This window comes from Chiloscyllium plagiosum, chromosome 6 (genome assembly GCF_004010195.1).
Source record: "Chiloscyllium plagiosum isolate BGI_BamShark_2017 chromosome 6, ASM401019v2, whole genome shotgun sequence".
Lineage (NCBI taxonomy): Eukaryota > Metazoa > Chordata > Chondrichthyes > Orectolobiformes > Hemiscylliidae > Chiloscyllium > Chiloscyllium plagiosum.
The window spans coordinates 81,655,015-81,667,553 of NC_057715.1; the positions used below are offsets into that span (position 1 = coordinate 81,655,015).

At 38.1% G+C, this 12,539-nt stretch overlaps 1 protein-coding gene across 4 annotated transcripts in view; it reads right to left on the bottom strand.

Moving 5' to 3' along the window:
* The window catches only part of atp8a2 (ATPase phospholipid transporting 8A2), a 567,355-nt gene that overhangs the window by 457,302 nt on the left and 97,514 nt on the right, over nt 1-12,539 (bottom strand). The window contains exon 1 of one of the 4 annotated variants that reach the window (XM_043691981.1): nt 2,447-2,466. The exons of the other annotated variants lie outside the window; for them this stretch is intronic. The gene's annotated coding sequence lies outside the window, so the exon portion shown is untranslated. Of the gene's footprint in view, nt 1-2,446; nt 2,467-12,539 lie in introns of those variants that run through there. 4 annotated transcript variants of the gene reach the window in all.

Below are 12,539 nucleotides of genomic sequence, written 5' to 3' on the forward strand. Positions count from 1 at the left end.
ACAATGTGCAACATGACTGACAGCTAAAAGATATAACTGACAAAGATTCACACCAGTCATCCTGCTTGATGTAATGCACGCGTATTGACTGTTAATGGTTCATTCAGGATATATTTTTCCAACAGAAAGCAAACAACAGAATTTTCCCAATGGTTCCGCTATTGACACATTCTCCAGTGTGCCTGGTTGGAAAAATATTCAGGAATGTAATCAAGTACAGTATAACACTTCAGGAAACAAGAGCTGCATTTCCACAACAATTCAATCCTGACCACAATGACACAAAATTTACTTAAAAGGCAATGTCTGTTTGTTTTTAAAAGAGTGAAGAGGAAGAAATGTGTTAAATCCAGAAAGAAATGTGGGAGAGAGAAAGAGCTGGTAGATAAACAAGCGAATACTTACTCCTTCATTATGTTGACCTATCAGATAGTATTCACACACCTTTCCCGAACCTCAAAATCCACACATCCCTCTCTTTGGGGAATACCTATGTGAAGTATTCATTAAGGAAACCATCCATTCCCTCTGGCTCCACACATAACTTCCCTCCAGTATCCTTGAGAGGATCTACTCTTTCCCTAGTTACCCTCTTGCTCCTAATATATAGAGTGATAGAGTCATATAAAATGCCTTGAGATTCTCCTTAACCCTGCTGACTAAGGGCATTTTCGCCTTTATAACTCCCTGTTTGAGCTCCTTGCTACTTTCTCTACATTCATCAAGGATTTCAGCTGTTTTTAAAATTGCCTAGTCAGTACGTATGCTTTCTTTTTGTTGATTGTCGATTATTTCCCCTGTCATCTAAGATTCCTGAATCCTGCTATTCCTATCCTTGATTTTCACAAAAATCCTCCACTCTAATCAACTGGTCTCTAAAAGAGTTGCACGTCAGACATGGATTTATCCTGAAACAGCCGCTCCCAAACCACATTCTCCAATTCTTGTCTAATTCGGTTAAAGTTGGCCTTCCCCAATTTAACATCTTCACCCAATGTCTACTCTTGTCCTAACCTGTAAGTATCACAGAATTACGGTCTCTATTCCCAAAACACTCCCCTGCTGAAACTTTGATCACCTGGCTAAGCTCATTTCCTAACACCAGGTCCAGTATGGCCCCTCCCTCAATGGACTATCCACATACTATCTTCCTGGACAACCTAAAACATTTAAATCCAGGAATCCATAATCCTGGCACTAAGGCAGTCCCAGTCAATATGGTGGGGGTGGGGGGAATTAAAATCATCCACCACATCAACCCTGTTATTTTCACATCTTTCCAGAATTACACTACATATCTCTCCTTCTACCTCCTGCTGACAGCTAGGAAGTCAGTAGTACAATCCTAGAATTGTGACTGCACCCTTCCTATTCCTGAGCTATATCCATAATATCTCACTGCGGGACCCCTCCACAGTGTTCTCCCTCAACACAGCTGTGATATGCTCCCTAACCAGTAATGCACGTACCAACCTCTTTACATCGATATCCCGGAATATTTGACAGCCTTCCTTCTTTCAACCACGTCTCTGTGATAGTAACAACATCATAACTGCATGTATTAATCTAGGCTCTAAGTCCATCCATCTTACCTGTTATACTTCTTACATTGAAGGAAATATAGTTCTGCTGAGCTCAGCAACTTCTCCTTGGCTGCTCTTCCTCTCTTCCCCAGTCTCTATACGTACTGACCCGCTGCTCCAGTTTTCATCCACATGCCACACTAGTTTAAACCCTTCCTTGTGACAATATCAAACCTCCCTGCCAGCATATTGGTGCCCCTCCAGTATAGGTCCTTCCTTGGAAGGCATCCTAATGATTGATATATCTGAAGCCCTGCCAACTACACCAGCTCTTTAACAACTTGTACAATTGTACTCTGTCTCTATTCCTAGCCTCAGTAGTATGTGGCACAGGGAGTAATCCTGACATTACTACCGTGGAAATCCTGCTTTTTAGTTTACTATCTAACTCCCTGAATTGTTGTTGCAGGACCTTGTTACTCTTTCTACTTATGTTATTTGTGCCAATATGGACAATGACCTTTGTCTGTTTACCCTCCCATTTCAGAATGCCCTAAACCCACTCAGAGACACCCATGATCCTGGCACCAGGGAGGCCACATACCATCCTGGAGTCTCTCCTGTAGCTACACTTTGTCCCCCCACTCTGTGTAACAGGGCCAGTCATGGTGCCACTGCTGGGGCTGCTGCTGCTGTCACCTAATGGGCCAACCTCTCATCAGTATCCCAAACAGAACACCTGTTTGAGAGGAGAACAACTACAGGGGATTCCCTTGTATCACACTAAAATTGTACTGAGGTGTCAGCCAACTCAAGTTCAATATTGGACTTGAGCTCAAGCTGGCTGACATGGAGATAGAAGCACTACAAGTCAGGCAAACTGTCAAAAACACACACAATTGTCTACACATTGTTATACTTACAGTAAAAGAATATGTAGTGGAATTATTTATTGGTTTCAATTCCGGAAAACGTTTCCTTATTCTGGTTGAATACTAGCTCAGTTGAATTTTTTCTGGCAAACTTATGTTGTACACCCAGCTGCAGTCGCAGTATTACCAAGATTGATCCTGAAAGAGGAAATGAACCATATCGGACTCAGCATATGTCGCAAGAGCCACCCATTTGCAAATAGCAGGGGATACCATATGGAAACAAAATAATACAATTCCTGCACAGATGACAGCAGGACACTCATTATTTTGCTCAGAGAAAGTGGACTATGGAATAAGAGAAGTGGATCTCGAAGAACACTTAAAACAGCTATGTTAAGTCTCTATGTCGTATTGCCTTCTGGTCATATAATCACAGGAAAGAAATCAGACACCAAGTCGCTTAATTTACCTGCAACTTGACATACGTCAGAAAATAGATAGTCACTTTTGTATACATCTGACTTCAAGGAGATACTTATTGGTTTACTGATCCAATTATCATCACTGGTCACACATTGCAGTGACACCAGTTTTCAGTGAGAACTGTACAGTTATTAAAATGTACTCAATATTAAGTGATATTCAGTTACACACACGAGATTTTTTTAAATTTTAAATTTTTTCAGGAAAGACAAAGGCTTAGTGGTATTAGTCACTGGACTGTTAATTCAGAGACCCAGATGGTGCTCTGGGGGCCCAGATTTGAATGGTGGAATTCCAATTCAATTTTTAAAATCTGGGATTAAGAATCTAGTGATGACCATGAATCCACTGTTCACTGTTGAAAAACCCATCTGGTTCAGTAATGTCCTTTGGGAAGGAAACAGCCATCCTTACCTGGTCTGGTCTACATGTGACTCCAGACCAACAGCAATGTGTTTGACTCTTAACTAGCCTCTGGGTAATTAGGGATGGGTAATAAACACTGCCTACCCAGCCCTCGTCCCATGAATGAATAAAGAAAAAAAAGTTAAAGTTAATTGGGGGTTCTTATTTCTAATTCTCACACCTCACCATTCTCTATCACCTTCTTTGCCATGACCATTCTATCTTCTGCTTCTGCTTTCTCATACTGTGTCTTCAAAATCCTCAAACTCAATCTCAAAATTTTATTCCAATAATTTATTTACAAGTCATTTTTGGGTGTTATAATAATATCATCATAAAGCTAAGTATTATTTTACAGCTTACTGGTTTCATTATTCTCTATTTTTACATTTAAATTATTATGCAAGAGAAAATATGTTTCCAATTCCTAAGTAAAGAATGATTGCTTCCACGATTAATATACAATTGGGAATGTTACACTTTAACTCAGTTCCATGACATAACAATATCAAAGTACATTGAACACGATAATATAACCTTGATTTAAAGGTTAACTTTAATTGAGAATTACATTTTACAATAATTAAGCATGCACAGGTAAATTGTTGTACTTCTAGTTATGATTCATAAATAATTTTTCTAACAAATATTAGCCAATTAAAAGGAAAAACGAGGGTCGACTGGTTAACTAATTTTAATTGAAAGATTCCAGGTCATCAAGTCATCCAGAAATGACATGCAATCCAAGCATATTGGGATAATAATCACATTTAATCACAATTCTGAGGATGATTAAACAACTGTCTTCCATCAAGTAGCAGCACCAATGCTATACATTCAATGTCTGTATTCCACCAACTGTAATTAGTACTAATGAAGCCATAATTAACACAGACATTCTGACTTACTAATATTCTATTCATTTACACAGTCAATGCACACTCGTGTAAATGCCAGATTGAGTAAACATTGTTGAAGTCTGAAGAACATGTTTGAGTGCTGAAGGTGGTGACTTTACAGATAGTCAATACACTGATCATTCTAGAGATTCTGGAATGATTCCCACAGACTGGAAGCTCACAAATGTCACTCCACTATTCAAGAAGGAACTGAAAGGGAAAATAGGAAACTACAACCTTTTGAGTAGAATGAGGCCAAGGTATCGAAACACACAGAAGGAATTAGCGTAACTGTCACCATTACCGTGATATTAGTCATAAATTGAAAAGAATATCATTAACAGTACTTAATACTAGAATCGATCATAAAAGATGTTATTAAATTGCCACTTGCATAATAATGATTAATAGGCATAGACAATATGGATCTGTGAATAGGAAATCAGGCTCGATGAAGCAATTGCAGTTTTTTTTGAGGACTGTCACTAACAAAGTTGATAAAAGGGAATCCACAGACATAATATATATGGATTTTCAAAAGGCCTCTGATAAAGGTCCCCACAGGAGATTGGTGAGCAAAACAAAAACACATGGGATAGGGGGTAATGTACTGTCATGGATTAAGGATTTGCCAAAAGGCAGAAAACATGAGAATGAATAAACAGGTCATTTGCACTTTGGAAGGCTATAACTAGAGGGCTACTGTAGGGATCAGTACTTGGGCAGCTGTTCACAATACAGTATATATCAATGTTTTGAAGTAGGGAGCAAATGTAACATATCCAAATTTGCAGGTAATACACGCTAAGTGGAAATGTGTGTTGTGAGGAAGATGTAAAATGGTCTCACGAGGAATTAAACAGGCTTAGGTGATTAAGAACATGGCAGATGGAATAGAAAGAGTTGAAATGTGAAGTCATAAACTTTGGTAAGAAGGTGTACAGACTTTTTCTTAAATAGAAAGAGGTGGAGATGTGCAAGGGACCTAGGTGCCCTTATCAGTAAGTCACTGCACATGCGGGTGCAGCAAGCAATTAGACGCTAATGGAGTGTTAGTCTTTATTCCAAGTTGTGCAGATGTAGTGAAGTCTTGCTTCAGTTGTAGAACAGTTTAGTTAGACTGAACTTGCAGTACAATGTGCTATTTTGATTTCCTTACAAAAGGATATCATTGCCATAAAGGGAGTGCAATGAAGGTTCACCAGACTTATTACTGGGATGGAAGGACTGTCCTACAAAGAGCAAATTGTGCCTGTTTTCTCTAGAGTTTTCAAGAATGAGACCTGATCTCGTTAAAACCTACAAAATACTTACGAAGGATAGACAGGGTTATTGCAGGCAAAATGCTTCTCTTGAATGAGGAGTCTAGAAGCAGAGATATAATTTTATAAAAGAGGGGTATACCTTTAGGACTGAGAAGAGGAGAAATGTTTTTATGTAGAGAGTTCTGAACTTTCGGAATTATCTATTGCAAAAAGCAGTGGAAGCTCCGCCTTTGAGCCTGTTTAAGTCACAATTGATAGTTTTCTGATTACCAATCATATAAAAGATTATGGGGATAATATGACATTAAAGGCACTGAAATATTCAATGAGTAAAAATCATATTGTTATGACATGGAGGTCAAACACACATTTAATTAAACCAAACATCCAGAAAAGCTTGTCTCAACTCGCAATCTATTAAAATATCAGTGACGGAGAACTCCTAAATTCCACGATTTAAAGAAAACTAACAATTTATTTTCTTAACTCTACTAGTGAAGGCTAATCAACAACTATTCACAAATCCAAGCCTCCCTTTTCTTAACTACTTAATATCTGACCCCTACTCTATAAAAAACAATGCTGTTCCAACAACATACTTATTAAACAATACATTCACTTATTCTCAAGACCACGCAGTCTGTCTTCATTGCTATCTTGAAATTCTGGCTGGTGATCCCCCAGGGTGGTTGTCTTTTTTTTACCATGAGTAGGTTTTACATAAAAAGATACCTTTGAAAGATTGTGCTTCCTAATTTCTTTGACAGCAAGATGTCAGATGGGCAGTTAGCTCTCTGGCTCAACACCCTTTGCTCGGAAGTTGCTCTCTGACCAATTTTCACAATGCCCGCATGTTTTATACCCTCCATGACACATTAAACTGATATAATTTGATTAATTTCCAGGTGTCAAAACAATAAATTCAAATTCAATTGGGTTTTAATATCCTGGATATAATTTAAACTGATTGGTTAAATTCAAATTGTCGTCAAAACAGCAACCAAAACTCAGGTATCCATGTAACAACCATTTGCTATATGTATCTATTTTGGAACAACTCATCTCTCAGCCCTTCTATTCGGACAGCTGAGCCTGCACTTTAATTTTACTTCAAAGTTCAAAAAACAGTTTATATTTTAAAGTGAATATACATGTTTTTGACTTTGTAACAATATTAAATGGCAGAGCATGCTCGATAAGTTGAATGGCCTACTCTTGATCCCATGTTCCTCTGAACATACCACTACATCCAGTTATGCTTTCATGTTTTACAAGATCAAAATTTTGTTAACTATTTTCTATTCCTGGGCTTTGTGCTATCATTTTTAGTTTTAATTCATAATCTGGTTGTAAAGCTTTTTCTTTAAAATAAATATGAACACCTGCTTAAGTGATTTGAACAATGTGAATGAAAGTGATATGACTATATACCACCAATTTTGACAAAATATTAAAATAAAGCTAGAAAATAGTTAACAAGTGCACAAACTTTTAGAAGGAAAGAATTAAAAACGTTTACATCTGTTACTGATGGGGTGAAGGCATTTGTCACCCCGAAAACACTCTCAGTACTGTGCAAAACGCACTTTCACTGTACCTCTGCCAGTACTGCCTATGACATCATTTCATCCTTTTCGTTCACATTCATTGCACATATCCCAGCATCAGGACATTACATAAATTGAACATGTGCAATGGTGTTCACATATGCCCAATAAATGTGGGGGGGGAGTTGTGGTCAGGGTACACAGTGAGCAGATGATTGAAATAAACTGCAGAATAAACTGCAAAATACTCTCATCACCATGAAAGGGTATTAGTCCAGTCCAATTGAAAAATGTAGGCCTTATAGCCAGATAAAAAAGTGACTAATGCGGGAGAAATGATGAGCACTGAGAAACTCTTATACAACTTGGTTAAATTATGTATTATACAAAACTTGAAGGTGCATTGGAATCTCAGAAAATAGGTCAGAAATAATCAAAAACAGAAATTGCTGGAAAAATATAAGCAAGCAGAGTTAATGTTTTGGGTCTCTAGACCCTTCTTCAGAACAGATTATAGCTCAGAAAAGGTTTTTATATATGCTAAAGGGGAGAAAGAAGGAGTAAACAATAGGTGGTGATGGACCCCAGAGAGACAGAAGGACATTTGGACAGACAAAGATAAAGATCAGCCTGGGAGAATGAATACAAATAAACCATTGTCAACTACTAATGATTCCCATTAGCAGCTATTGATTCTCCTAGACTGACCTTTATCTACTCCTTTGTCTGCTTCTCTCTCTCTCTCTCTCTCTGGACTAAGTGTGACCATCTCATTGTCTCCAGGAGGACAAAGTCCCACTTTCATACTGAGTATGCTCTCCATCATGTTGCGTGGCACAAACACCTTGCTAAATGGGACAGACTTCAAACAACAGATCTAGCAACAAAAGATTAGGCATCCATGAGACGCCTTGAGCAGAATCATATTCCAAAACAGGGCCAGCATTTCCCCTATTCAAAGCAGGGGATCAACCTGATTCAACAGATAATGCAGGAGGACTTGCCAGGAGGAGCACCAGGCATACTTAAAAATGAGCTGTCAACCTGGTTAGTGTATGAAACAGCAAAATCAGCAAGTAATAGAAGCAATCCCACAACCAATGGTTTAGATCTGCACTCTGTAGTCCTGCCACATCTAGTCATAAATGGTAGTGGGCAATTAAACAACCCACTGCAGGAAGAGGCTCCACAAATGTCCTCATTCTCAAAGATACGAGCCTAGTACACTAGTGCAAAGGATAAGGTTTGCATCAAGCTTCAGCCAGAAGTGCCAAGTGGATGATCAATCTCAGCCTCCTCCAGAGGTCCCCAGCATCAGCTCTTTAGTGGTACTGTAGGCCTAACTACACCATATGGACTGCAGCACTTCAAGAACTCAGCTCAACACCTCCTTCTCAAAGGCAACTATGGACAGGCAATAAATGCTGGCCTGCCAGTGATGCCCATCACAAGTGATTTTTTTAAAATCAATGATGGTAATATCAGGAAGAGATGGTTAGATTTGCTCCTGTTGAACTGCCTGGCATGAATGCGGTGTATATATTAAAAATGTAGCCACTTATCAGCCCAAACCTGAATAGTGTTCTAGCCCTTGCTGCATATGACCACAGAATGCTTCCATATCTAAGAAGTCACAAAATACAGAAAAATTCAAAGAGCTACATGTAGAAAGGCAAACTAAGGAAACACCTGTCTCAAAATAGCATTAAAATAGCTGAAGATGGATTAAAAGATACTTGAGATTATTACACCATTCTAAATCTGTCCAATCAAACAGGATAACCAGAAACAAAGCCAGTACAATATTGAAATACTTGGTGAAAGCATCCCTAGGTGGTCACAGTTGGACTGCAGTGCTCTGACTAGATCACATCATGAGCTGAAGTGTTGCAGGAACAGCACACATCATTGCATTTGAATAGATAAATGCAGAACATTACTTTCAAGTAAACTGCACATTAAATACAATTTTCAATTTAGCCATCCAATTTTGCTTCAATCATAGGGTCCCAAATATTTTAAAATGGCCCACATTTTTCAGCATCACACCACTGATCTTCATTGAAAGAGGGAGGAGTTTTGCTGCGGGACCTGATTAGCTTTCGCCCCCCACCTACTCCATGCTGAGAGGCTTGCTGTGATCCTCATTAATGGGACCACCACAAACCCTACCCTCAGTGGAAAACAGTGTCAAACAAGACAGTGTAATTGCACTAATGCTCTTCTCCATTTTCCCTTATCGCCAAATAATCATTCACAGGATTGGAAATAATTTACAAAACAGATGGAAAACAATTTGACCTATACCACCTTCAAACCAAAACCATTTCAATTTCAGTCACAGATTTTCAGCATGCATTTGACACTTGTGTGTGTGGACTCATACAGAAGTTGTGCTTCAGATCATTGACAACGCGTTCTCCAAAACACGTGTGAAATGGAGCCGATCACTTAACAATTGGGAAGGAGAACTTAAATGCTAGCTTTCCTGTAAGAGAAATGGTGATGAATCAAGGCATATGAACAAAAAAATGCAAATACTGAATTTTCAAAATAAAAACTGAAAACATTAAAAATACACACAGCAAGTCACTTATCCTCTCAAACAGAAAAGACGTCTTAAAATCACAATACAAATACATGTTTCATTTTATAATAACAGAATTCAATATACCAATTACATTGACCAAAGGAAGATTGGATTTTCTTTTTTTTGGCTAAGTACACGGAAATTATAAATCACTAATCCATTTTCTTAGATCATTCTTCCTTACTCAGACTTACTGGCAAATGCATATCCTATACTCGCTCAAATTTCAAACAATTGCATCTGCTGTTCAATTGTATAATGCAGCCAATAATGAACATCTCAACTTGTGATGGTCTGATATTAGGATAGATGCATTAATGTTTCAATGCCTTTCCAAGTTTATTCACTTTTCTTGGTCCATCTTAATTTTGTCACTCTATTGAATGGCACAGTGAATAGAAAATGTATGTTTGTCAACTATTCTGGATTCATTTGTTCAAGCCTGTATTTATGTCAACTTTTTTGGTTCTGAAGCAGAGGCTGAGTGTTCAGGCTCCACTACAGAGATCTGAACACATCAATTACTGTGGTGGTGCTTTCTGGACATTACACTGATGCCACAACTGGTTGGATGTTGAAAATTCTGAACAACAATTTCCCCAGTGTCCTGGCCAGTACTTGTTCCTCAATCAATATTTTAATTTTTTTTTTGATCAAACTCATTGGATTTTAGTATGTTACTGATCAAATTAGTAGCTAGTTACTCCATGGATGGATAAGGAACTTACTTTTTCCAACATATCCAACCCAAAGATGCAATACATTCTGTCATGCAAGATGAACATATTCAGGTTTTCTGAGAGTTTATAAATATAAAACATTCTTCTTCACATAAAAGATAGCCTCCTTATTATATCAAGCATAGCAGAAATGTACCCTTTCTGCAACTCCATCCAAGAGCTAAATTTTACCTTTCAGAACTTTTTTTTGACTGTAACTTGCAGCATATTATGAAACGTAGCCCAAAGGAAAAATACTGCATCAAAACAGGGGGGAGAAAGAAATGAATTCAGAAAAAAATTGCAAACTATCTTTAAGAAACACAGTATCCATATAAACAAGGAATAAGAGTAGCCCACTTGACTCTTCAAGCCTGCTCTGCCATTCAATAAGATCTGATTTTACCTCAACTCTACATTCCTGCAGGCCTTCAATAATCTTTCATCCCTTTGGTTATCAAGAATCTACCTACCCCTGCCTTGAAATATTTAAAGATTCTATATCCACTGCCTTCTGAGGAAGGTAATTCCAAAGATTCAACATGGAGAGAAAAATCAAGTTTCATCACAACAAGTGGCAATTAAGAGGGCAAGTGAAATACTTCACACATGTTCTTAAAGCTTTTCTAAAAGCCCAAAAGCCATCCATTATGAAGTAGCAGCTTCATCAGTGAAATCATCCATGTTAAACATCTTCATCACATGCGATGGAGGCCAACTGCAAATAGTCAAAGAACCTCACCCATTGACTGCCTGCCCAAACTATGGCAAGGCTCGTGGATCCAGTATTGGACTATTCAGTTAACTCAGGAACCAAAAGTCAATTATACAATCATACAGTCCAGAAAAGAACCTTCAGCCTATTGAGTCTATACTGTCAGAAATATACAACAGTGCCACTTTCTCACATCAGGGCCACAGCCTTGAATGTTATGACAATTCAAGTGCTCATCCAAGTACTTTTAAAGGTTATAAGGTTTCCCACCTCAACTGCATTCAGGCAGTACACTCTGTACCCCCACCATCCACTGGATGAAACATTTTTCTCCAATTCCCCTCTAAACCTCCTGCCTTTCACTGTCTAATTATGCCCCTTCATTATTGACTTTTCAATTAAGGGGAATAGCTGATTCCTTTCCTCTTTGCCTATGCCTCTCTTAATCTTATATCCTTCTGTCAGGTCCTCCTTCAACCTTCCCTGCTCCATTGAAAACAACCCAAGCCTTATCCAGCCTCACTTCATAGCTGAAATGCTTTATCCAAGGAAACATCCTGGTGAATCTCCTCTGCACTCCTTCCCGTGCAATCTCATCCGTTTTATAGTGTGGTGACTAGAATTACACACAGTTCTCCAGCTGTGGCCCAACCAAAGTTCTGTATAGCTCCAACATGACCTCACTGCTCTGATCATCTATGTCATAAATGATAAAGGCAAGCATCCTTTAGGATTCCTTAACCACCCTGTCAAACTGTCCTGCCACCTTTAAAGGTTATGTGGACAAACACCCCAATTTCCCTCTGAGTTTCCTAGTGTCCAGCCATTCATTAAGCATTCCCTTATCTTGTTCCTTTTTCCAAAGTGCATCATCTCACATTTATCAGGGTTAAATTCCATCTGCCACTGATCTGCCTATCTGACCAATTAATTTATATCCTCCTGAAACCTTCCTTCTCACAGTCAACCATCTAGCCAATCTTGGTGTAATCGTCAATCTTGAGTATTTGCCTAAAGGAAGGAAAGATGATGATTTATATTCATCTGTTTAAGAGCATTTCATATATTTTTCCTTTATCTAATTGTTTCATTCTGACCTGTACAATTCTTTTCAAGGAAGGAAGATGATTGCCATCCCTCTCTTGTTTTTAATTTTGGACTAATTTAAAGAAATAGATTAACACAATATTCTATCAACTTTGGAAAACAAATCAAGTCAAAATCAACATGGATTGCAGGGACAAGAGTCTAGATTTTCTGCCTTGAAGTCTGGTTAATAATCTGCTCATATTATAAGTAAATAAGCTTTCTTCAAAGTTTCCACAATGACTGATCTATTGATTTAGACTTAGTACACTGTGTACATTCTACTGTAGAACCAAATTCACTTAACATTTCCTCCACTGGGCAAAACTGTCAGTTTGAAACCTTCATCTTTGGCAGTAGGTCATCTTAATTAAGATATTAAGCCAACTCAATTCATAGAAGTCATTATGATTTTAAATTCTTCCTTTGGAA